At 44.7% G+C, this 25,055-nt stretch overlaps 1 pseudogene; it reads right to left on the bottom strand.

The window, feature by feature from the left end:
- Nucleotides 1-24,336, bottom strand: part of LOC131478309 (small ribosomal subunit protein uS2-like) — a 123,855-nt pseudogene extending 99,519 nt beyond the window's left edge.
- Between the last annotated feature and the right edge of the window lie 719 nt (nt 24,337-25,055).

Raw genomic sequence — 25,055 nt, 5'->3', positions numbered from 1 at the left:
AGTCAAAAATCTTGGATACTCCTCAAAGATATACAAATGACAAATTAGCACATAAAAACGGATCCCGTGCCATCAATCATCAGGAAAACCAAATTAAAATCACTTTGAGATAACATTATGTGGCCATCAAAAAGATTTACTAAAAACTTGACACATCAATCATTGCCTAGGACATAGAGCAACCAAAAGTCTCAAACATTCCAAACGGGGATATAAAGTGTGCACTCCTCTTCAGAAAAGATCTAGAAGCGTCTCATAAAATTAAACACATATATCTATGCTGTAACACAAAAAGAACTCATTCCTAGGAATTTTCCCACAAGTCAGGAAAGCTTGAGCTCACACAGATTTGTTCATGATTTTTTTAAAGAACAGCCCAAACATGAAAACAGCTCACGTGTTGATCAACCGAAAAAGAAATGGATAACTGGTACATCTATAGAATGGGCATAGCAATAAAAATGCATGAACCACTTCTTCATGAAGAGTGGAGGGAGGGCATTTACTGACTAAACATGGAGTAAGACTGACACACAGAACACACACATCATTTTATAAGATGCTCTAAAACAAGCAAAATCAATCTGTAGTGACACAAGTCAAGAGAATCAGTCCCCTCCGGGGGTGCAATGTTAGCTGGGGAGAAGCATGAAGGGGCTTCTTAGAGTATTACATATGTTCTATCACCTCCATCTGGAGGTATGTTCAAAACTAGAATTCTCTAATAAAATGCCATATTTCAATTAAAACAATAATAGAACTCCATCCCTCAAATTTAAATATGAGTACTTCAGTATCGTATAAAATAAATAACAAAAACTGGGATGTTATGATAGTGACTGTTTAATCATTATTCATGAAAGTGACCATCTGCCAGGTAAGTGAGAACTCACAACCATAATGCCCATCATTGACAGAAGAGGAAAATGGAAACTTCCATTGAAAAGCACAAGACCATACATGCCAAGAAAATAATAGGATGGTTATCGACTGTGGAGGAAGCTACACTTGGGTTTGGCTGATGGTGAGCCACAGCTAAGGATGCAAGGTCTAGGTGTGGCATGGTGCCTGCCTTTCCAGAAGCAAAGGTGATTAGTCAGGCAGCAAGCAGGTGATATTGTAAGGCATTATCTCAGATCTCATCACTCAAAAGCAGGGCAGTGATTAGACACAGATTGGTTTATAAGAAAGAAATCCAGAGGTAAGATCAGACACTTACTTATCCAAGTAGAGTCTGAGTTTGTTGATGCCAGCATTTATTTAACTTGCCGTATACTGAGCACCCCCAAACACTAGCACATTCTTTAGATGGTTTGTCAGAACAGCTATGGAATCAGATGCATGAACTTCACTGTTGGTCCTTCAGCTAATTAGCATGTAACCTTGGTCAAATGACTAAAAAATTTTCTCAGTTTTATCATTGTAAATGAGGAACAACAGGGTTAAGTATATTAAATGATGCTAATAGGGTCGCTGTGAAGATTACATTATAAATTAATATATGTTAAAAACTGCTTATAACAGCAGCTGCTACATTTAAATTATAGCGGCTTTTGCTAGTGACTCTATGCTCGGAGCCTGCACAGGTGCACACATGCTGTCTTTTTCTCTCTGCACAGAAATGGGACAGGATGGCCCACCCAAAGCTTACCTGGATCATATTTGATACCGATTGAGCATCTGATACCCGGTGAACCCCGTTTAGGAATGGTGTGCAGACAGGAATGGTGCATGTTGTGAAGAGTGAACAGTCCAGTGAGGAACTCAGAGAAGACAAGCAGTTACAATGCAGTATGGCCGACAGGTGTTGTACTAACAAAAGAACAGCGTTAATAACTTTGGTCTGGAGAAAGGGGGTAGGAGAGTAGAGGAAATCATGAAAAATGTATGAGCATTCTGTTGTTGATTGGAGAAGAAAGAATTCCTAACTAGTAATGACAGTTTAAGGAGCCCCACAGACCCACTGCCTTGCAGAATGAGTGAAAATTAACACATGCACACAAACACACACACACACACACACATTTACAACCTTCAGAAATGTTTTTACATAGATATACCAAGTAAAGAAATGGTTTATTGGTGCAGGCCCCGGTCTCCCAAGGATTAACTCCACAGCTTAGCTTGTTTCTCAGAGGGTAACAGGATGGGCAATTTTGGCCTGATACATCTAGCCACTGGCTTAACCGCAAGTTCCTGCTTCCTATTTGTCAAGTTATCTGCCAAGGGATTGGATAAACACTGGGAGGAACTCAAGGGATTTAGGATGGCCACTAGAGGATTGGATAAACACTGGGAGGAACTCAAGGGATTTAGAGTGGCCACTACTGGGAGGAACTCGAAGGATTTAGGGTGGCCACTTGAGGACTGGATAAACACTGGGAGGAGCTAGGCAGAGTATAAAAAGAAAGCCTGGAATTCCAATAAAGATCTATCTGTCATCGATCGGCATTCTGTGTACTGCATGTTGCTCTGTGTTCTCTCTGCGTATTGTCTTTTGTGTAACCCTAGTCCCTCCGCTCGGCTCGGGGTACGTGGCGACGTGGGCGTTGCCAACATATTGGAGCCAATGTTATGTTGCAATGTGTTAGGCTATTGTTTGCAACATAAACTGATTTAAGTCCTGGCTTCCCCACTTCTTGTCTAGCACCCTGGGAAAGCAATGGAAGATGGCCCAAGTATCTGGGCCCCTCACACACAAGTGGGAGATCAGGTTGGGATTTCTGGCTTTGGCCAGGCCCAGACCTGGCTATTGAATCAGTTAGGGTATTGGACCAGCAGAGGGAACTTAAATCTCTTTCTGCGTCTTCTTCCTCTTCTCCCTCTTCTCCCTCTCCCTCCTCTCTCTTTCCCACCCTGATATTTTTTAAAATAAATAAGTACATCTTCTTCAAAATGTTTAGAAGAAATTCTACTAATATATGGTAAGAAAAGCAGGAATCATCTCATTGAACGCCATACTTTGCACATTCCCTTGCCCATCCCAGCTTAGCAAGATGGAAATTTCAGGTACTTGTTGCTGAAACTAAATACTGGACAAGTGCAGCTGAGAGGAAGGACTCCCATCTTCTACCCAGCCCTGCTGATGGGAGAGCAACTTTACCTGCCACTTGGCACTACTGAGAACACTGGAGCACTAAGAACACTGTGAGTTCCTGAGATGTTGCGAGTGGGGTTGGTCCATGATGGGAGGGGCAAACCAGAGACCTGTACTTGTCTAAGACCTTAGCTACTGAAATGGGGGAGTTCACTCAGAGAGAAGTGTGCCACCCATCTATTCCCTATGCTATAGTTGTGGTTTAGGGGTCTTGCCCAGGGGAAGCAGTAAACCGAAAAACATGTGGTTTGTACTCTACTCAAAGGAACACAGTTTATTTACAGCTAAGTGTGAAGGAATTCCAAGTCAAAGCCTGCTTTGAAACAGCTGTGTAGGTCAATTGAAAGGAAATTGATAGATTCATTATAGATAAAGGCTAAATTATAAGCCAGCTAGCTTGCCACAGGGGAAAGAGTAAATAAAAAAAAACTGGGAAGATTTTTTGTTTTCCTACAACAAATTTTAAGCACTAACCTTAGGAAAGTGCCGCTTCAAATGAACCCAAATCTGATTGAGTAAAATTAAGGGCAATTTACATTCTAGACATTGTCAAAGACATTAGAATAGTTAACAGGTACTGAATATTTGGTCTATTCAGGAAAAGACAGAGCATAAGGGAGCCCTGACCAACCATCCAAGCATGACAGTGGGCTCAGCCCACAGTGTGCCCCCCGAGCAGCAGCATCTTAAAGCAGAGGCAGGGAACAACCCATCCAAAAAAGTATAGTACTCCACTGTTGGTAGGAGAGTGGACTAGTGATTCCCTCATGCAAGTCAGTAAGGATAATGTTAAGACAACTACCAGCTATCCAACTCCTGGAAATATATCCAAATGAACTGAAATCTATATACACGAAAGCAACCTGCATCTCTATATTCCTAGCAGCACAATCCACAATAGCAAATACATGGGGAGAAAAAAAAGCCAGATGTCCATCAAAAGAGGAATGGATAAAGAAAATCGTGGTATATCTAATCTATGGAATACTACACAGCCATGAAAAAAGAATGAAATTCTATCATTTACAACAAAGAAGTTCCAACTGTAGACCATTATGCTGCTCAGTGATATAAGCCAGTCCCAAAAGGGGAAATATCATATGCCCTCTTTGACATAAAACAACCTTCATGCAAAATACAAAACAGATATGAGTGAACAGGTATATAGATGTTCTCACGCTGAACTGTATGGTGCAGACTAGAAAAACGGGAAAGTGAAGACACATTGTAGTACACATGTCTACTCCTGAGTAAACGGAGGATTCCCAATGGAAGTTAAATATGCCTTCTTGACATGATATGATACTAGATTTGTTTTACCTTTGTACCTACAATGCCATGATACAATTCAAGAGCAGAATGCTCAACTTCGGTTAAAGACTATACTACTATAACAATACAGGGAGGAGGAAATGTTAGGAGGGGAGGTAAAAACAAAAAAAAAGGTCAAAGAAAATATCGAAAGGAAAATAGAAAACAGTTTGCCATGACTAAAAATGTAAACATGACGGAACAAAAATTCTGTGAGATGCTGAGAAAACAATGTGAAAGAGGGAAATTCAGAGCTGTGCGTGCCTGCGTTAAATTAGAACAATGACACCTTCAACAAGCTGCAGCCCCATCCCACAGACTGGAAAAAGGAGAGTAAACTGAACCAAAGACAAACAAGAAAAAATTACAGCGAGAAAACTAACAGCCTTCAGCTAAAGTGATTGTGTGGGTGTGTGCGCGTGTGACACAGAGAACGAGAGGGAGGAATTTCAAATTACTTGATTTAGAAATTAAAAAAAGTAATATCACTACCAAACTTACAAAAATACAAATGATTTATAGGAGAATGCCATAAACAGTTGTATGTTGATAAATTATATAATTAAGAAAAAAATTAGGTAGGTTTTATCTTCACAGAATAATCAGAGTGAAGGAGAAGCTATCTGAATAATAATAGTAATAATAGTAATAATAACAGCACTACTATTACTAATAACAATAACAACAGGACATCTACTAAGAAAATTCTAATCCCAAACGACCTTGTGGGTCAATTCTGTCCAACACTTAAAGATTACAGAAAGTGAAGGAACACTTATTTCTCCACTCACTCTGTAAGATCAAAACTAAACAAAGAAAACTACTGATCAGTATTTCTTTTAGTAGTATGGATATAAAAATTCTCAATAAAATACTAAAACAAGCCAAACACGGTGACATGTAAGAAGTTATATCCTAAGCCTAAGTGGGATTTTGTCTGAGAAATCAAGTTTTGTTTAACACCTGAAAATCGATCACTGCAACCCACCATACTGATGGAAAAACAAAAACCACCACACAACAGCCTCTGGAGAGTCAAGAAAAACATTCTACCGAAGTTCCAAAATTTAATTATTAAAAAAAAAATCAGTAAATGAGGTAATGAATAAAACATCTTCAATCTAATAAAGGATATCTACCAATACCTCACAACTTTGGTTAAAATCAGGAACAAGATAAGGGTATCTATTCCCACTGCTTCTTTTCAACATCGTGTTAGAGATTCTTGCAGGACAACCCAACAAGAAAACGAAACCAAACATGTACAAATTGGAAAGAAAGTAAACTAATTTTTTATAGATGACATAGTCTTATATACAAACATTCTTAGCAATCCAATTAAAAGTTATTAGAAATAACTAAGTTCAGCAAGGTTACAGGAACCAGATTAATACACAAAAATTAACTGTGCTACCATACACTTCCAATGAATGATTTTAAAATTATATTAACAGCACGAAGAATAACATTTGTAGGAATAAATGTAACAGAAGAATCAAACACATATGCGAGAAACTACAAAATACATTGGAAGAAATTAAAGAATGTAAACAAAAAGTGCCTCGTGTCAACTGGATGACTTAGCATCCTATTTCATACAAGCTGATACGCACACACTACAGCTGCTATCTGAACTTGAACTCATTTCTTTGTTAAAAGCAGCATTCTGATTTCAAAATTCATATAGAATCCCAAGAACCCAACAACAGCCAAAACAATTTTGGTTTTAACATTTTAAAACCTTATTTTAAAATGAAACAATCTTTAACATTTTAGAATATTCACGTCATGTGTAGACATTAGATACTTAGGTTAGTTCTGAAAATAGAACAGCAGTATCTAATAGTATGGGCTCCTGACAGCAACCGTTAAAGCAAGGAAAGAAGAATACACTGTCATGTAGATGGTGTAATTCAGCAAAGACAATATATAGAACTATCTGGATAGTGAATATTGAAGTAAACTGGATAATTTATACCTTTCTATTTTACATTTTGCTACAAAGCACCAGTAATCAGGCCCTGGACATTAACCTAGTGACTAAAGTCCTCGCCTTCCATGCGCCAGGATCCCACATGTGTGCAGGTTCATGTCTTGGCTGCTCCGCTTCCCATCCAGCTCCCTGCTTGTGGCATGGGAAGGCAGTGAAGGATGACCCAAGGCCTTGGGACCTTGAGCCCATGTGGGAGATCTAGAAGAAGCTCCTGGCTCCTGGCTTCAGATTGGCTCAGCTCTGTGAGTTGCAACTACTTGAGCAGTAAACCAGCAGATGGAAGATCTTTCCTCTTTGCCTCTCCTTCTCTCTGTAAATTCGACTTTCCAACAAAAATAAATCTTAAAAAAAAAAAAAAACCGCACCAGTAATCAAGACAGTGTGGTCCTGGAAGAAGGACAGGCAAACTGAAAGAAAAAAAAATGATCTAAAATATCTCATGAACTTAAAGAACACCAAAGTGCTTGACTTCAAGTGGGATTTGAATAAACATTTATCAAAAAGAACCATACAAATAGTTAAAAGTATGCAAAAATTCTTAAAGTCACTAACCACCAAAGAAACATAAGTTAAAGCCACAGTGAGGTAGCTCCTCACACTAGGTTACCCATTCACAAGAAGACAAACAAACAAGGGGATGGTGAGAACACGGAAAAACAGGAGGACCTTGCACACTATGGGTGGCAACATGAATTAGTAGTCACTGCAGAAAAGGACTAGGGGGCTTCCTCGAAAACTTAAAAATGGAACTCTCACAGCAATCCCATTGCTGAGCCTGTATTCAAAAGATGTTTGAACGGTATCTGCAATTCCATGTGCATTGCAGCACTGAACACAATATATGCAATCAACCTAAGCATCCACCAATGGGTAAATGTTGAACACACACACACACAATGCAATATTGTTCAGCACTGAAAAAGATAATTCCTTCACTGTTGACAACTGTAGGGGAACGCAAAGGGCATGATCTAAGCACAATGAGCTGGACACAGGAAGTCAAACGCAAACCCATGGTCTTGCCTACAGGCAGAGTTCTAGAAAGTTTAGTAGTGGAATAGTGGTTACCAGTGACTGAAATAGGGTTGGGTAGGAAGATACTGGTTAATGGACATGAAACTTTTGTTAGGAGGAATGGGTCTCAGAGAGCTACTGTACAACAGGGTGACTGTAGTTAAGTACCACATAACTATAACAATAATCAAGAGCAGATTTGAAATGTTCTCGCTTCGGAAAAATAAGTACATGATATAATGGATATGTTAATTAGTTCAATTTAGCGATCTACCTTGTACGCATCTTTCAAAACATGTTGAACGTAACATATTCCAGCTTAACTATCAATTTTTTTTTAAGAATACAGGATTTCTTTCAGAGGTGATCAAAATGTTCTCTCATTGACTGTTGTGGTGGCACATACAGCTCTGAATATATACTAAAAACCACTGAAATGTGTACCTCGGTAGCATGAATTATATAGTATCTGAATTACTTCTCAATAGAGCTGTTATTTTTAAAATTATTGTCTGTGAGGAAGGAGGAGGGAGGAGGAGAAACCCCTAGAAAATAAAACAACCGCTAATCTCCCCTAAGTGCTTAAGATGCGGTGGAGCCCTGTGCGGTCTGACAAAAGCTTATTAAGCTTTCACTACGCCCTGGGAACCTCTCCAGATTTGGAGGCGTTGCAATGAATGAGACAAATGTCCTGTTTTTGTGCAACTTAGCTTGAGTGGAGAATAATAAGAAATAGTGACAACTGTTAAGAAAAACAAAGCAAATACCCAAACACGACGGAGGGGCTGCCATGGTGCAGAGGTGGGTGCGCAGGAGAGGGTTGCTGAAAAGTTGTGTTTTTTTTTTGCAGAGACTATAGGAGTGAAGTGGGACCCAGGAGGCAGCAGGAGTGGTGGAGCGCCAAGTCTTTGAGGTGTAAATGTACTCGACTTCACAAGAAGATCAGAAAGGTCATGTGCCTTGATGAAGCTGGTGAGGAGGAGTGTGGTAGGAGAGGAGAGCAGAAAGGAAGGCATGGAGCTTGTAAGAGGCAGTAGACTTGACTCTTAGTTCAAGGGTCTGCCTCACACCAGGACACAAAGCTGTAGTTAACAGCACATCCACGGTACCTGCCCCAGGTATCAGAATGTCCCAACACACGGGTCAGGCAACTTCTATGTGAATGGACAGTTAAGGATGTCTGGAATTAGTTTAACTAGTGGACTGAAACTAGCATTGTTTTTAACCCAATGGAATAGAAAACAGCCCAGTATCAGAGTTACACATAGGTATGTATGTACACAAACCTCATGTACTGGTTGTCATGGGAGACACGTCTCTTACTAAAGATTGCACGAAAATCCTGGAACCTGACTCCAGTCCATTGCCCACTCAGAAACACACCTGTACCGAAAGGCACCTTGGCTGTTGATTTGTATGGAGCCTCTTGTGCTGTCAACACTTTGAATTGATCCAGAAGACCAACTTGCCTGCAGCTAAAAACCAAAAAGGTCTCTGTGTTAATTGAGATGCTTGCTTTAAGCAGAACAGCAACTGCATTCTGATGAGTGTTTTCTGCTTTATCGAGTTAACTGCAGTCATTGGTCTACAGAAGAATCTCCCAGGTCCAGCCAATGATGTCCTGCTAAGTCCACACACAGCATCTGCAGGAGGGGCTGGCAGTTCCCTCTCAAAAAAGGTGCCAGGCCTCTCAAAAGTTGAGTTACTAGGCTCAACCAGGCACGAACTCTCAACACCAGCCAAGCCATCCTGAGCAAACATCACTCCTGTGAGTCTAGCTTCCTAGTTGGGAAAATGTGAGTGACTGTGTGTGGGTGTATCCCACGTCTTGGTCTTGGTTCTTGTCTCCAGCAAGAACTCAAGGAAGAGACACAGAGTTGAGCAGAAAAATAAGACTCACTTAGAGAGTAAAGAAAAATACACACCCAGGAGGGAGTGCAGGCCACCTCAAAAGGGACAGAGGTGTCACTCTTTACAAGTTTCTGAGCTGTCCCTTCATGTTACTGGAAGGCACAGGGATGGCAGATGCGGTCTGGGGCAGGGCTTAACCGAACACTACAAGGATATTGGGGCAGGGCTTGAGTAAGGCCCATGTCTACGTCATTTTTTGGAAATCTCAGAAGAGTCATGGCATCAGGTACCTTATAGATTGTGGGCATTGAATTTGGGCAATGCACATGGGACTACCACACCAATGGAACTGCAGGCAGGTCCTGGGACTCCTCAGCTCCTCTTCACCCATGGCATCCCTCTCTACCTCAGTGACAAGCACCAACCTGTAGAACTGTTGTAAGACAGTTAAGAACTACATAGCACTTGACTATTCATATCGACCTGGTTAATCATCACTACTGAGGATTGAAAATAGTTATCTCCACTGGGCAGACGGAGCCATGCAAGACAATGAGATGAAGTAACTGGCCTGAGGCTGCACAACTCATAGGTGATGAGAGTCAGACTTCAAACCAAGGCAATCCAACATCACGGCCCACACTCTATATTCTGTTTACTTCCATCAAACAATATTAGCAACATGCCTGACAAAGATCCATAAATTCTTTTTATTAGTCTTTTTTTAAAAGATTTATTTGTTTGTTATTGGAAAGATAGATTTGTAGAGAGAAGGAAGACAGAAAAATCTTCTACTTGTTGGTTTGTTCCCCAAATGACCACAATGGCCAGATATAAGCTGAAGCCAGGAGTCAGGAGCTTCTTGGGTCTCCCATGCAGGTGCAGCATCCCAAGGCTTTGGACCATCCTTAACTGCCTTCTCAGGCCACAAGCAGGGGGCTGGATGGGAAGTGGAGCAGCTGGGACACGAATCAGTGCCCATATGGAATCCCAGCTCTTGCCAGTAAGGATTTAGCTATCGAGCCATCATTCTGGGCCCATCAATCATTTTCTTAATTTTTACACAGCATTTTGTGTGTTCACAAAGTGCTTACTAACACATCTGCCTGTGTCCCACAGCCAAGTGCCTGGGTTTGTGTCCCAGCTCCTAATTCAGCCTTCCAGTCAACAGGCACCCTGGGAAGCAGCAGGGGATGATTCAAACACTTGTGTTCCCATAATCATCTGAGAGGCTAGGACTAAGTTCCCAGCTCCCAGCTTCGGTATAACCTAGCCCTCACCCAGCCCTGGTTGTTGTAGGCATTTGGGGAGTGGGCAATCTCCCTCTCTCTGTGTTACCCTTTCTGCCTTTCAAATAATTACTTTTTAAATTTTCTAATTGAAATAGTGTGGATAGTTCAATGCTTTCCTTATTTATAAACAGCCCTTTCATCAACCATCCATGACAGCATTTATTTTTAATATTTACACAAGCACTAGGAATTAGCTAGTTTTTTACCTTAGCCACTTTGGTAAGCAGAAATGAATACCTGTTTGTATCTGCATTTCACATGCAGATAGGCGACTCATACTTCATATTCTTCTGAACTACAAGTCCAAGGCTTTGCCTGTTACTCCACTGGAGGGTTTGCTCCTGAGGGGGTGGGAAGGTTTTCATTTTCCACCACGTGGAAGCTGCCTCCTCTGAGCTGTGCTTGGTTTCCCAGGCATCCACCATTGTCCTGTTACCAGGAGTGACTGTCAACCTGCAGTGTAATTAATTGTGGACATGAACCAGTCCAGTACACTCACTAATGAGCTACGATCCCTCCTGGATGAGGCATCCTAAGTCCCCCCCACCCTTACAATACATGTTGCCAAGCCAATTAGCACTACCTGGGGCCTGAAGTTCAGTCAACTCTTCTCAATCACCCCTTTCTTCTGCACTATTTCCTACCAGGACCCCAAGGAATATAGATCCCCCGGTTCTTGCTGTACCTGTCTCCTTCTCTCCATGGGCAACACCTGCAGTAACTGGCTCAGAAATTCCAGGATGCAGCAGCCACATCAAGAGGTAAAAGGTTTATCAAAGTTCAGGGGCCTTTGGAGATGAAGCATGAGGAGGTGAACAGACAGATATCTCAGGAGAGACACGCTCCAAAGCTGAATGGGGTATTATGCAACGGGACAAGGTGTGAAGGACCAGGAAGAAAAATTCGGCTCATCAATCTGTGCATCTCAGTCTCCACTCCAAGGGAGTCAACTGCCGCTTTATACAAAAACAGCCACTGCGTGTGTTTGGACAGAACGTATCTGTACAAGGGCATGTGCAGCACTATGGGAACATGGTTAGGATCACAGATGTGGAGGGTTGAAACCCAGCACCCCTGCATTTTAAAATTGTGTGTTAAAATCAGATTAGGAGATGACCACCGTTGAAAAGTTAGTTTGCTGCCTACTGTTCCCAAGAAGAGAGAGGATGCCACCACACCATGGAGATACATGGAGCAATTCCAGGGTTGACCAGGAGGCAGAGGGAGAGAGAACATTGCAGTCAAGAGCCTCTGTTGTTTTATCTACAGGGAGAATCAGAGCCAGGAAGGTTCCAGGGTTAGCATTGGCTAGTTTGCATAACTTCAGCAGGCTCTGAGACATGGGCTGTCTCTAGTTGTCTGGCACCTGGTCCTGGAGTGGGGAGGACAGTAACTCCAAGCCTGAGAACCCAACCAAGAAGGGAACGGGAATGTAGACTCTGGTGGTTTGCACTTGAAAAGCGTGCTCCTTGGGCTAGGCTCATTGTTGACTCCCTGTAGTAATTGGCTAACTATGGGAAGAGCAGTCTCTTCAAGGGTTTGTGTCAAAACACAGAAAGTCACAGACACGGTTAGTATATTCCTTTCAAAAAGGTCAGTACATGACCTTTCAAAAGCTCCTATAACCCAAACGGGGGGGGGGAGGGCGGGATTAGATGGGTCAGCAGACAGCCAATATTTCACAGAAGAGAATAGAGATGTAACATGGAGATGTTGCTGGAAGGTCTGATGGGCAGACCCACTATTAAGCTGCACTACCCACCCCTGCTACTTGATGCCCAGGTACCCTTCTCTCTGCCCACGAAGCTGTGTTGGTTGCTCTCACAGGTGAGATCTCCCACCCTCCACTTTCCTTAATGCTGCCCCAACTATCCTTTCAGGACCCAGCACTTCCCCTTCTCAATCATATGGTACAACAGACTTGAGCCAATCTCTATGTCCTGTCTCCTGGGTATAAGGATTGGTTCAGGAACAGAATGTGTGGTCACTCAAGATCTTTGGGGCCCTGGCAAAGAGAAAGCTCCCCTCTTTTCTGTGGGAGCTACCGCAAGGAACTGTCCCCTCTTTTCTCAGAGAATATGAGGTGCACAACTGAAGCAACCATTTCACATGAGATGCCAGAGCCCAAGGAAGACATGAAGTCCTGGGATCCTTGGTGACATTGGTCTGATGCTAAAATAAGACAAGTCTACATCCTGATGTGCCACTAGACTTTTAATTACCTTCAGAACAAAGTTAGTATGGAGGTTGGCATTTGGTAGAGCAGGCAAGATGCCATTTGAACACCTGCATTCCAGATCAGAGTACCTGGGCTCATGTCTCAATTCCTCTTTCAGCTCCAGCTTCCTGTTAATGCAAGCCCTGGAAGGCAGCAGGTGTCAGAGCAAGTACTTGGGCTCCTGCCACTCACATGAAAGACCCAGATTGGGTTCTGGGCTTCTGGCTTTGGCCTGGCTCCAGCTAGCACTTGGGGGAGTAAGCCAGATACCTGGTCAATATTCTCATATGAGATATGGAACACGATTTGTGGGTTTTCGGTCATATTGCTTCTGATCCAAGAGTTGCAACAGGCTGTCCAGGGCCTCTGCAGAAGCAGTGGTGTTAGCTAGGAGAACCTTCACCCCACTCTTCCTGCTCAGTGTCAGTAACAGCCACTTCAGAAAAATAAAGGGCCACTAGAGAAAAATGATATTTAGGGGATTATGGAAACCTCCAAGAAACCCTGTTCTCTTTCCAGACATGTGGAAGAGTTACTCCTCTTTATTTTCCTGGCCATGTCTGACTGCTTGTTGTAGCTAACAAAACATGGCTGCAAGTGAAGTGTGCTGCTTGTGGGAATAAGGTTTTGAAGAGCCTATGATTTTGCTTATGTCTTTCTCAGCTGTCTGTGATGATCCTAAGAACATGCCATTATGGAGCCACCCTCAGCCTGTGCTCCTGAACAGCTCTGTGGGCAGAGACACACCCTGCCCTCCAGCCAACATGCCCTTGTCACACTTCCGGAACGATAAATCAAGTTTTGTTATGTGAAGACTCTGAGATTTGGGGTTATCTGTTGCTATGGCAACGCGCAGCCTACCCTGATGAGTGCAGACCCTTCCAATTCTGATGGGATCGACTTGCCATTTATTAACTTCTGTGCATCAGACTAAGGACTAATCATGTAAACATTTACGCTTCAGTTCACTTAACCTTGACCACACCCCTGGAAAGAAACCCTGTGTGCACACGCCCTCACAGGTAAGGAAAGTGCGGCACTGAGTGGTTCAGTGCCCAAGTTCATACAGCTTGTATGGTTTGTAAGTGCTTCTGCTTACAGGAACTGAACTTATGGAAACTGAACTCAGTGGCATGCCAAGTCGCAAGAGCCTATTGGTGGCCTCATTTTTTCAGGTTCATGTTCAGTGATGTAGTACTGGTTCCTTGAAACCAATCACAGTGGCAGAATTGATGTCACAGAAAACATTTGCTACAATTTAGGGCTTTTTAAATGGCAGAGGCAAGTTAACCAGTTTAACCCTCTGAGAGCCAAACCAACTGAGTTTGAATCCATTAAACTTATCTGGAAAAATTCCCAGAAGCTTAGGGTGCCTTGCAAGTCTCCAACATGGCTTTTGTTGAGGGGAATCTGTAGGGAAACTAACACCAAGCACTGGAATCCCAAGTTGTTAAAATAGGAGGTGCTCTGCAGGGTGGCTCCAAAAGGGGCTGTAAGAGCAAGAGGAAGGGAGGAAAAAAAAAACTCCAGTGGAGGAAAGAAAAGCCTTTCAAGAAGCAGAGGAGTCTTTCATCTTTGAAGCACACATTTTGTTACGTTTGCATAATTCATGAAACAAGAACATCCTGAGGACAGCTGGAGTTCAGGGCAGAGGATCAAGTTGACAAGATTGGCTTTGGGGTAAAACAAGCGGCTGCCTGCGACTGACCTGCATTTCCATGTGTTTACACTGCGGCAGCAGCTGTCCTGCTCATCCATCCCCCCAAGCAGGCTTCACCCAGTCCAGAGCTCCCTGGGCTGAAGGGTTCTGGAGCTGGGAACTGCAAGCGTGGCTTTTGTGTTGCTGGGTTGCAGCCACGTGGGAATTCAGGTCTACCTTTATCTCTCTCTTGGCGTTAACTTTTTTTCAACCCGCCTTCCTTTTCAAAAATAAAATCAGTCATCCTTCTTCAGTCTAATGAATGAATGTTTGGCCCTTGAGACATCAAGCGAAGCATGCTAAAGGCTTCCTCCTGCATGGTTATTACAACAGGTGCAGGAGGAAGCTAAGGCCCAGGGAGGCCCATCCATGTCCATGATCACACTAGAGGAAGGCAGAGCTGGGTTGTGGCCACAGCTGCTCTGTCCAGAGCACCCTCGCTGGACCACTGGGATATAGTAATTTGTTCAGCAAACATCCCTGGTGCAGTATGAAAATTTCAGGTCCTCGTCTTCCCTTGGCCTGGCATCTGAGTATGTGTGCTGAGGGATTGGGGTGGGGTACTCACAAGCTTGAGAGAGAGAGAGAGAGAGAGAGAGAGAGAGAGATCACTTGGGAGAGGGTCTGGAACTAAACACGATGGGTGGAAAACCAGACCAAGCTCCAGAGGCTGTGCTGGCTCCCCTACCTTCACAAGAAGGAACCCATGACCATCTCACCCGTGTCCTGCAGGCCACAGGACTAGCAAATAAAGGGAGCCTGACAGAGAAAAGCAAATCCCTCAGTCTCCTTGGAGACAATAAATCTTCCTGCTGTCTGTGCCTGCTTCCTTTTCCCAGCAGTGGGGACCCAGGCTAGAGACTGGCAGGAGAAGGAGGGAGTCCCCTCCTGGGCTTTCTTGGCTAGGAAGATTTATTAGAGCAGAACTTTCCAAAATGACAAAATAAAGGTCGGAGGCTGCTAGCTAGATGGACTTCCAGGCAGAGTCTAATAGAATCAAGCCAGGATCTGGAGGAACACCTGTCTCTATTAATCCCACACACCTCTGCGCAAAGCCACCTGGGGGGTGGCCCAGACGCAGGGTGCCATGCAAGGAGGAAATTTCACATCTCTTACAGGCACTGGACTGAATTCCAATGTAGGAAGAAGCTAGTCGCTCCTGCAAGGAGCTCACCCTTGGGTTACGGCCACATTTCTTTCTTGTTTATGCACCTCAGAAGTGCTCCCCAGGGGCCTATGTGTGAGCTCAAAGTTCCCTGAGCTATGTGGTTCCTTCTCTACCTTCCCAACTTTATCTCACACCTGTGACCCTGGGGAACTGGTCCCCTGCTAACCATGGCATGTGCCCCTCTGTAGGACTTAGTGCAGTCTGCCCACACCCCGGGAGTGCTCCTGGCCCTTCTCTTCTTACCAACCACTCGGACCAGGAGGTTCCTCCTCATCCTTGAGGTGTCTACCTTGATTTCTCATTCCTGCCCTTCTCCTCCGGTGCTGGCTGCCTTACGGGTACTACAACAAAGCACCACCAACAGGCTACTTGAAACAACAGAATGATACCTTTCCAGTGCTGGAGGCCCCAAGTCTAAAATCCCGTTGTGAGTGGGAGCTTGCCCTAAACTCCTGGCTTCTGATGGTTGCTCATAACCCCTAGCATTCCTTCAGTTGAAGTAGCTGCATTGTCCTGTGTCTTCACATTATTCTAATCTCCACCCATCTTATCGTGACTGTGTGCCTTCTTTATGTCTTTCGTGTTTTCAGTCTTTTTTTTTTTTTAATTATTAGTAGTAGTAAGGACACCAGCCACTGGATTGAGAGCTCATCTGAATTCTTAATGAATTGTATCTGTAGAGACCCTGCCCCAAACTAAGTCACCTTTTGAGGTTTCCAGCTGAACAGGAATTTGGAACAGGGAGGGAACACTGCTCAACCCTGTCCAGTTTAGAGATGGGAATGGCATTGTGGTCTGGGGTCTTCAAGAAAGCAAAGGACAAGCTGAGTCTCTGAGATCAACTTCAACAGCAGAATAAAAAGAATGCATTTGGGGAAAACAGCCCCAAGAAAATACTTAAAGGAAGCCAAGATCCCCTCTAACACCTGCAATAACTTCAAACTTGTGTCTGATTAATATCTCCTCTCAAGGCCCTTATGACTCTTTCCATTCTCTTCCCCCACAACTTAAAACAATCTGGAACAAACACTCAGCACCTTGAAACAGAGCCCCATCCCTAATAAAGCACCCTAAAGCAACAGCCTGCTCCTGTCAAAGTAGGAGCTGAGCTGACACTTTTCTCATGGACGTTCCTTGAGCAAGTAACACTGGGCTGGTAAACTAACCAGAACTGATTTTTCTTGCCTTTTCTTGCATGTGTCGAGCTGTGATCTTGGCAAAAGAGGTGAGGAGTGATGTGTTCCGTCTCCTAGATGCTCCCATTATCCTAAACAATGACTTGCTCTTCTGTATCGCTTGACAGCTCGCAAACTCCAATCACTGTGAGCTCCGTATGACAGCCATGAAAGGCAGGCAAACCCATGCTCGGGGCCCCCAGGGTACAAGAATGTTTCTGTGGACAGCTCAGAGTGCCTTCCCTGTACACATGCCCTCTTTGGTAACTCTTGCTGAAAAACTGATTGTCAAATAATCACTCAAGTTGTACATTTGTAACCTCAAGCCTGGTCATAGTTGATTGGACCAGGGCAAAATACTTGAGTCAGTCAGGTTCTCTCTTGACAATCTTCATTGGAAAAGGAAGGGGACTTCCTTGAAGGTCACTTTTGGGTTCTGTGAGCTGACCCTGTGTGCAGAGAAAAGCAGGGGACCCACCAGATGGTTTCACATGAAAAGGCTAGTCTCTATGATGTCAGAACCATTGTCCATTGCCCATCGTTCTGTCGCTAAGTCTCAGGAGTTCCTTCACACCCTCCCAATACATCATCCTACACGTTGCTAGAGCCCATCTGTGTAGATCTTGTTCTTGGTAAGCAAACAAGCTTTGATGCAACAGGGGGTATAAACATAAGGGAAAATGGTGGCTTTGATACTGAGCAACCAAGCGAAGCATTTCACTTTGGGTAAAGCATTTAATTGGTATGGACCTCTGTTACTGCTCCTATAGAGCAGGGCTAGTGGCAGAACCAATTGAGTAACCTATGATGAAAGCCTCTTGCAAATTACAAAAATTTGCAGTTGCAAAATTCCAAAGTGAAGTAATTTGTTCAAGATCACCATCATGGTATGAAATTCAGGCATCATAGAGAGCAACCAATGACAGAGCTTCTAGGAAGAGATCAAGGATCATTCAACCAGCAGTCACTCGGTACAGACAGCCAACTAGTGGAGTGGCCTGTGTCACACAGCCTGGAGACACAAGGGTGTGGTGGCTGTTAGCATGCCCTACCAACTCCCAGGTGATAACAGCCTGCAGAGGATAGGCAGGAACCTCTTTCTCTCTGGCATCGGTTTCCCTCTGCAGGTCTGTGAGCTCCAAAGGTATGGATGGCGTCTGTTTGGTACAAGGCAAATGCCTGTGGTTGAATGTGTGTCTCTCTTTCAAATGCTGATGCCTCTGCATCTCTTTTTCTATGCATTGTGTGTGTGTGTGTGTCTCTCTCTCCTTCTTCTATGTCTCTCCCCTCTTGCTCTCCCTTTGTTCTGTGTCTGTGTCTCTTTCTCATTCTATATCCTCCCCATCTCACCTTGCACTCACACCTGCCCCAGATGGGCTCCCTTTGTCTTGGTCCCTCACCCGTTGCCTAGTAACCACCCTCCCAACCAACCCCTTGGAATCCATAGCAACAGGCAGCCAAAAGATGCAACCATTCATCTCCCTTTTGTCCTTTGCATTTCAGCAACATGCATGTGGATGCTCCAATTACAGGTACTCAGACTGGGATACTTTTGTCTGCGGCCCATTCACTGTGTGGTGGGCTCCTGGGAAGAGAAGCTGTCAGGCAAGTCACACACAAAAAAAGGCCTTTTATGCCTACTCCGGCACACCCCAACACACACACACACACACACACACAACATTCAAGGACAACACAATTTCCTACTCCTCTGCCTGGTAGATGGAAGGATAATCCTGCCCCAAAAGCCCTTAGGAGAGAAGCCCAGGCCAGCAGAGCAGGGTGAGATGTCGTGGCTAGCACAGCAGCTCTGGCTCCACCAGGGCTGGCAGAGCACACTGAGCTCGGGCATTCCACCTGCTTCTCCAGTATGTGGGCCCCGAGTCTCAGAGACTCTGCACATGCTGCTTCCCTCTCCTTTCTGCCACCTACTGTCCCCACCTGCCTTTTCATCCCAGCTCCAATGCACTTGCCAGGCAAAGCAGATTCCCAGAGGCCCTGTGCTGTGCGCTCCATGTGCGTGGTTACACCCAGATCTGAACAGTCTATTTGTCTCCAAGAGTTGTTGCAACACATCACCATAGAAAATCAAGGAGCTTGAAACAGTGGGCATTTCTTGACTCCTGATTCTAGAGACTAGAAGTTGGAAATCAAGCTGTGGGTGGTGCCATGACCTCGTTGAAGGCTCTGGGTGGGAGGATGCTTTCTTGCTGCCTCCAAGCTTCTGAAGGCTATTAGCATCCTTGGCTTTCCTGAGCTTGCAGATGCATCACTCCAGTCTCTAGCTACATGATCATGTGGCTGTCTTCCCATGCCTCTCTGAGTTTCCCCCTTCCTAGGAGTATCCATCCTATCCAAGATGACTTATCCTTAACTTGATGCTATTGGTAGTAACCCTAATAAGGCCATATTCTGAGGTTCCAGGTAGATGTGAATTCGGAAGGAAGGATGACCGTTCAAATCAGTAAACAATGGTCCTTCCTCTAGACTTACACAATCTGTGACCTCCACAAATATCTATGTACCACCATGGCTCCAGTGTCCAGCCTATTGTCTGATCACTTAAGAGGTCAACAGGCAGTGAGCAAGCCAGGGTGATGTTACTTCTATGAGCCTTAGTCACCTCCATCCATAAAAGGAGAGTAAGAATTTCTTCCAAAAACCACCGAGAAGGAATTCATACCTGGTGCCCAGAAAATGTGCAAGCATCTGTCAACATGGGTATCTGGCTCCTGTTAACTGCTATAGCCAATAACTAAAAGTCACAGGGATTTACTCTCACAGTTCCAGAGGCCAGAAATCCAAGGCCAATGGGAGAACAGGGCTGTGCTCCCTGCAAAGACTCTAAGAAAGGATCTGTGCAGTGTCTGGTGGCTCCAGGCATGCCCTAGCTGTGTCTGCCTCCATTTTTTCATGGCTGTGTCCCCTGTTCTGTACCATCCCCTCTTCTTCTAAGGTTCACTTCTGGTCACTAGAGCTGAGGACCACCTAGGTAATACAGAATGACAGCATTTTCTTTTTAGTTGTACATGTTTTAAAGTTTATATTTGCTTTATTTTGATGGAGAGGTTTTCCTCCTACTGGTCCACTCTCTGAATGATCACAATAGCTCAATGCCAAAGCCAGGAGCCATCTGGCTGTCTCATGAGGATGTCAGGGACCCAAGTAATTGAGCCATCAGCAGTGGTTTCCCAGGGTGCACATTAGTAGGAAATTGGATTGGAATCAGAGAAGGGGCTTACTCCCAGGTGATATGGGATGGGATACAGCTATTGTAAGCAGCATCCTGACCTGAGGTGCTACAACACCTGCCCCTCATCTCATCTTGAGACCTGTAATTACATCTGCATTCCAAATGGACTGGTTCCAAGAATTTGGGGGACTACCATTCAACTTACCACCATGATTACAAGCTGTAGCTGCTAATTTATGCTTAATCAATATTTATGAGCACCCAATAGTTGCAGCTCTAAAACTTACTGATTTTTATTTAACTTTTACCGTGACCCTGAGAAAATAGCTATTACCATCTCTGTTTTAGATTTGAGGCAAATGAGATGAAAGGTAAGGTGACCTCCCCCTGCAGTCACAGACTTGGCAACATGGATGATTCCCCAAATGCACCTGCTCTCCACTTCCTGTGTGTGCAAAAGCCATTCTCCTATCTGAAGACTGCCCTCTCTCTAGCCTGACCTGGCCTGGCCCGAGCATTCTGCTGGTTACCTTTTAAGTGGAACAGCTCCTCCTCCAGATCTCCCTTCCCTGGTCTCTAAAGCACCCTTTACTTGTCATTGTGTCTGTCTCTGTCTCTTCCTGAACCGTGACCTCCTGGAGGGCAAGGGCTGGCTCCCATTCAGTTTTTCAAAATCTTGCCCTTAGTATGGAGCTAATTACACAACAAGAGTTTCATAAAGATTTACTGAAATAAAATTGTGTATCTGATGGCATTGCTGTGGATTTATTCAACTCAATCATTTGCATAGAAAATTTTATTTTAGATGTAGATTCCACAGAAATTCTGATATAGGGAGTGTTGGTGGATCCTGACTCCCAAGATTCAACCAATGGTCAAGTTTCAAGAGTTTAGACAGATGCATGCTCATCCAACACTAATGCACTCATAAGTCACCCAGAGCCTTATTAAAAATGCACATCCTGATTCAGTTGCTCTGCATCAGGGCCCGAGATCTGCATCTACAAGCTCCCAGGTGAGACTGATGCAGCTGACCCGTGAGCACACTCAAGATTCGAGTTGCAGCTGATTTGAGCAAGAGGTCAAAGATGAGGAGCCAGATTTGGAAATGCTGAGTTTGACTTGCTGAAGTGATTCTCTAATCAATATTTCAAGGAGTCACTTGTAACACAAGGCTGGTGCCTAGACAAAGACAGAGTGGTGGGGACCACAGCTTCTGATGTGGCATATTGGATAGCATGTGAGTGAACTTGTATATGGACAAGGAAGAAACAAAGAGATATGGGGGAGGGGAGGAATATCCACATTCAGAGGAAGGAAGAAGACAAAGAAGGAGCAGGAGGAGAGGAACTAGAAGGTGCAGAGTCACTGCCAAGGTGAGCCATGAGACAAGAACTTGCTAATCGAATTTACGATCTTGAATGTTAGCAGTGACCTTGAAGGCAGTTAAGAGAGCAAGACTACATAGCACACATTGCTGATCCCTGCGCCATATGCCTTGGTCACAAATGAACTGGCCTGCAGCTCCATGCAGAGGCTGCCCTACCTGTGTTTGCCTGTCCTGTCCACCCAAGGAATTTCTTGAAAGAGCTTGCTTGGCCTCCCATCAGCTTTAATCCAATGTGTTGGGGTGTTCACATCTGATGTGGGGGTGTGCACATTCTAACCAATCTGATTTGAGGGTGGATAAAGAGCCCAGGGTGTTAGCTTTTCCCTAATACCAAGTAACATCTGAGGACACTAACTTTACAGATAGAAAACATTTCTTAAATTCATAGTTTTTGGGGATTCAAGCCCAACATGGGATGGCTCTGTTTGTGTGACATCTAATGAGGGTGACCACGGGCAATAATGGAGTATGGGCCTAGAAGGGATCACATGGGCGAACCAGGAAGCAGAATATCTGGGCTCAACCCAGCCTCTAGAACCAGTCCCTCACAAAAACCACTTCTTGTGACCTGTCTGTCACAGTGGGCCAAGGTCCTGAAGAGCCTCAAAGGATTAATTCTCCATCCTACTAGTATCATTAGACTTGGGTTTAACACTCAAGAGCAAAATCATATTTAGATCATAGAAAACAGCTTCTCCATTCTTCAGGGAGACGGTTCTAAAGCATGGGTCTCAGTGGACCTAAGCTCCACTTGCTCACAGCTGTGCCCACTCAGAAATATACACTTATTGGGCTTCCTTCCTTCTCCATTCAACTTTCTCACTCCCTCACTTGTGCTTCCTGAATTCTTCCTAATAAATGATTTGCATCTATATCTTTATTGCAAGGTCCACTTTGGGAAGAAGATTCATTGACACATGTTAGTGGACACATTGCAAGCATTGCAGACGAGGCCAAATGCAAGAAACAAGTGCATCAACCTAAGACTGGAACACTTTTTTAACATGACTCCTAAAAAAGCCCCTCACCCCCCAGCACAGGCATGTAAGAGTCTGAGACAGGTAGTCATCTGGTGATTAAAACCATGGATTTCTCGCCGAACAAGGCAACACCTTTGGGGAAAAGCACATTCGAGCACTCACAATCGTCACCACTGCCAGCGATGGCTTTCACACTTCTCCCTGTGCAAAAGAGTAGATGCTGAAACAAGAAACAAGCTGGCCCTGTTTGGTTCCCATCTCTGGAGAAACCTCTGGGTGCAGCTGAGGTAGCTGCTATATATAGCACACAAGCTCAACTAATAAAATTGGTGGTAAAGCACTTTGCAGATCCAATGTGCCACACAATGCTAAATGAGAAAGTTAATCTCAGCTACAAAGAACTCACACGGGGAGACTGGAGTGCTTGTGGGATTTTTCCAAAGAAAAGGCGGTGTGTTCCACTCCTCACCTCCACTCCATTCTTTTGTACTATCCTCAACCAATAGTTATACACACTTACAGACATAAGTGGAACCTCACTTATGGGTCTAGGCCCAGATGGACTTCTGGGACACACAGGTTGGAACATACGCCCCCCCCAAATGCGCCTAGACACTTTCATAGCCAAGCCATATGCGCATGTGCCCACAGCACTCAGCACCCTGTACTGCCCATGCAATCTCCTCAATGTCCTCTTCAAATGCCTTTGCACCACCAATGCACAAACAGCCCCTCATACACATACACTCCTGTCTGCAGTGGCTCACATGTAGCCTTCACACACCTTGCAGAATCCTGAATCCTTGTTTTCCATTTTCCACACCCTGCTTGTGCTCCCACTGAAACCACACACTCCTCACCCTTGGCATTCTCAACACATACTTTGTTTACTCCCCCATCTATGACGGCAGACTGGGTGGCATGATGAGCTTTGGCAGCTACAAGGCAAGAAAGGCTTAGGTAGGATGTAGGCTTTGATGGAGAGGGATCAAGGGTGATCTCCAAGAGTGCAGCATGCTTCCTCAATCTGTACCCTGCCGGGGATGAACATGGAACACATCCAAGATTCGTGTGCAGCCCACCCAGAGGAGCCCTGCCTACATCAGCCATACCAGGGTTGACCTGCAAGCCTGCAGAGCTCAGAAACCTTTTCTATGAGCCACGTAGCACCGATGCCTACTTTTTTATAAATAAAGACTTAATAGCATACAGTCATGTTAGTTATTCATATAGTGTCCACCCCACCAAGGAAAAGCAGAAGTGTTGTAAGAGGTGTGATATCATCAACAAAGCCTGAAACATCTATCATCTTGTCCTTGTCAGAAAAAAAACATTTCCAACTCCAAGTCCAGAGTTATGAAGCACTGAGTTCTGAAGCGGTTTGTTAACACAGCGTCATTGTGGCAGAAGCTAATTCAGACGCACACATGCAAACGTGGAGGAACTTTTCCACATGCACATACTTTTGTTCCCATGCACCTATGGATACATTTACCCACAGACATCCACAGCACATCCCACCCCCTTGCCCACAGACATCCACAGCACATCCCACCCCCTTGCCCACAGACATCCACAGCACATCCCACCCCCTTACCCACAGACATCCACAGCACATCCCACCCCCTTGCCCACAGACATCCACAGCACATCCCACCCCCTTGCCCACAGACATCCACAGCACATCCCACCCCCTTACCCACAGACATCCACAGCACATCCCACCCCCTTGCCCACAGACATCCACAGCACATCCCACCCCCTTGCCCACAGACATCCACCATCTTCACGTACACTTTCATACACAGATCAGTGTACAGACTTCAAGTGCATGCACACACACACACCTAAATACACATATACATATGCCTAAATGGTTCCTACAGAGACATACACACTGCCCCTAGGATCACTCACATATTCACATACATGTATGTCATGCTGTCATACTGCATGCTTATACTCATGCCTCTGAACTCCCACAAGTGACCTGCACCCACAAACTTGGTCTCACATGCAAGCTTTTTGGATCCAGTTTCGTGTTTCTGCCTGCATGTGCAATGAGGCCCAGTAATCCAATAAGGTTATAATCTCGCATAAAAAAATATTATATGGGCTGCCATGGAATATTTCCTCCAGAAAGGCAAGGCCTGAAAGAACTAGAAACCCTGAGCCTGACAACCACAAGCCTCCCCAGGAAGGCAGGCACATGCTGAGCGTTAGTGCAGCGGCAGCTGGGACTCCAGTTCCCTGCGTGCATGGTCACATGGCACACACAGACACTGCCAGTCCAACAGCCTTTACCCACTGCCCCAACCATCCTGGGGAGGCTCTCTCCCTCTGCGTATGTTGAGTATGCCTCTCAGCCACAATCAGACAGAGACATGTAACCTCGTGGTTAGAATGCCAGTGAGTATGCTTTCATCACCCACCAGAGTACCTGGATCTGACATGTGGCTCTGGTCCTTGACTCCAGATTTCTGCTTCTGTAGCCACTGGAAGCCAGTTCAAGGAATTGCATGCTTGCCATCCGCATGGGAGAGCTGTACTGACCTCCTGTCTCCCAGCTCCAGCCCAGACCAGTTCTGTCCAATGGGTGTGACCCTCAAATAAATGAACACATTTTTAAAGCATGAGATACAAAGCTTCACAATGCCTAGATCCCAGTTAGCAT

This window comes from Ochotona princeps, chromosome 29 (genome assembly GCF_030435755.1).
Source record: "Ochotona princeps isolate mOchPri1 chromosome 29, mOchPri1.hap1, whole genome shotgun sequence".
Classification (NCBI taxonomy): Eukaryota; Metazoa; Chordata; class Mammalia; order Lagomorpha; family Ochotonidae; genus Ochotona; species Ochotona princeps.
Note: the sequence above shows the minus strand (reverse complement) of the source record. Positions and strands in the feature narration are given on the sequence as shown.